The sequence below is a fragment of the Callithrix jacchus genome, chromosome 15, assembly GCF_049354715.1.
Source record: "Callithrix jacchus isolate 240 chromosome 15, calJac240_pri, whole genome shotgun sequence".
Taxonomy (NCBI): domain Eukaryota; kingdom Metazoa; phylum Chordata; class Mammalia; order Primates; family Cebidae; genus Callithrix; species Callithrix jacchus.
The window spans coordinates 77,095,136-77,097,492 of NC_133516.1; the positions used below are offsets into that span (position 1 = coordinate 77,095,136).

Below are 2,357 nucleotides of genomic sequence, written 5' to 3' on the forward strand. Positions count from 1 at the left end.
ATCACAGTCATCCAAAATATCTTCCAAATGGAGTTCAATTGATCAGAACATAAACCAGAGTGAGTGACTAGAATTATAAAGGACAGGCAGCAGGAAAAGTCACCTAAACCAACCTTTGCACCAAGTGCAAAGGGGAGCAGGAAGAGGAGAAATCTACATGCAACACTGAACTGGGGAACATGGCTTGGGACCTCCAGGACAGTTCAGGTCCTCAAGCTTCCCCCTACTTCCCAGACAGCTGCTTGTACAGTTTAGGCACTTAATCATCCCACTCAGCCTGGTAAGATGTGCCGGCCACCAGGGCCCAGAGCTCGTGCTTTTTACAGAAGGACGCCACCTTGAAATTGCCACAGTGGTCTCCAGGTCAGTTGCTGAGGATGGACTCTTCAGACTTCAGCAACCCGTCCTGCTGGTAAACCAGCCAGACAGAGCAGTGGAGGCCCGTGGTCTTGGGAGGCCCTGAGCCCAGGTAATTGGAGAGGACTGTACCTCTGCTGATGTCATTACCCTTCATGTTGACCACCAGGAAATGATACCATTCCCTATATTTGGGGTCCTTTCTGCTGGGACCACCTGAGTCTGTCAGGACCAAGGTGCAGAGTTTCTCCGAATCAAGAGCACCCTACAAAACGCTGGTGGGTGTGTTCTTAACCTGGGTGGACATTAGCACTTTGCCCAGCTCACGCATCACTGCCCCAGCATAGGTGACATGCAGCGGGTGCTGCAGCTGCTCGTCCACTTCCTGCAGGCTCAAGGGCCAGACCACTTGCTGAGGTCCACTGGCATTGGGGGGCGAGTGGAGTGTGCAGCTGGGAGTGTCGAGGTAGGCCAGGCACAGGTGGCAGTGGTGACTCAGAAGTCTCCGCCTTGTTTTATTTTATAGTTATCTTTTTAACACCATGAAAGCAGTTCTTGTTCATTTATTTTTATTATTTTTTACTGGTTAATAAAACATTTAGATCCCAAGTCCAGTGTAACTACCACAGTAGTGAGGAGGTGGCCTCACAGGATCTGGGACTAGCAGAGGAAGCATTACCAAGCCACATATAGCAGTGGAGTGGGAGAAACAAGAAGGGTAGACTAAGCCTTCTGTTTTCCTGGCCTTAGATATTCCTTTATTGTATCTATATTTTAACGACTGAAGATAGTTCACCATGAGGCTGTATTACAATTTGTGACCACAATTTCCAAATATTGAACATTTATGTTCATTCACAAGTCAGTTTATGAAATATCTATTGGGCGCAGGCCTTGCGTGAGGGGCTGGGGATGTGATAATGAGCAATGGACATATATTCTGTTCTTAAAATATTTTACTAATGAAAATGACACAACAGATAAGTCTTAGCAACATCTATTACTGCATCTTTAGAATCAATTCCTAGAATTAGCCTTGTTAGGTCAGAAGATGTGCACATTTTTGCAGCTTTGTTGCAGCCAATTAGCTGGTCTTCACATACTACAGCCATTAGTACTGAACAGCGCCCACCTTCTGAATGATCACTATTAGATTTAAAAATATTCTTTGCCAGTTTAAGTGAAAGATTATGTCACATATTTGCTTTGATGTTAATTTACTGCCAGTATTTGTTGTCCATTCTATGATTTGTGAACCACTCACCCATGTCTTCTGATCATTGCTCTGTTAGTGTTTTGTCTTTTATGTTTTGGCTTTCATTGTATACATATGAAGAATATCATATATATGTCTTTTTCTGATAATTGTGTTGCTAACATGAAATCCACATTTTGACAGTTTGCCTTTAGTTTACAACACTTTATGACGTATAAATATTTTTAATTTTTAGTGCGTAAATCTGTAAATTCTATATTGATTTTGCCTTTATATTGATGTAGAGAAGGGTTATATCCTAGCGATTAGACAAAGATTTCTATTTTCCTCAGGCTATTTTTATTCTTCCATGCAAGACTTGGGTATTTTCAAGGGGCTTTGTCAAAAAGTGGGAGCAGAATACTCATTCGACAAATTTATTGAGTGCCCCTGTGTGCTGTGGACACAATCCTCAGCTTTCCCAATGACAAGCCTAGAAGGTCTGGTCTGAACTTTGCCTGGTGTTCCTCAGAGATGGGGGTGCTGCTGGGGAAGGAAGGAAAGCCATGACATGGGACAAGGTTCATTTGTGATCTGGCTTATTTCTAGGCATTTTTGGTTATGCAAATTGAGTGAATCTTTGATTTCAAGACCCTTGTGGATGCTGTTAAGAAATAACAAAGACTAGTCATTCATCTTTAATGTTTGGTAGAATTCTCCAGTGAAACCAACTGGTCCTGGACTTCTCTTTGTTGGAGGGTTTTTGATTATTGATTCAATTTCCTTACTTGTTATTGGTCTGTTC

At 42.6% G+C, this 2,357-nt stretch overlaps 1 pseudogene; it reads right to left on the bottom strand.

Moving 5' to 3' along the window:
* Positions 1 to 223: 223 nt before the first annotated feature.
* LOC100390932 (phosphatidylethanolamine-binding protein 1 pseudogene) lies at positions 224 to 786 on the bottom strand (annotated as a pseudogene).
* Positions 787 to 2,357: the final 1,571 nt, after the last annotated feature.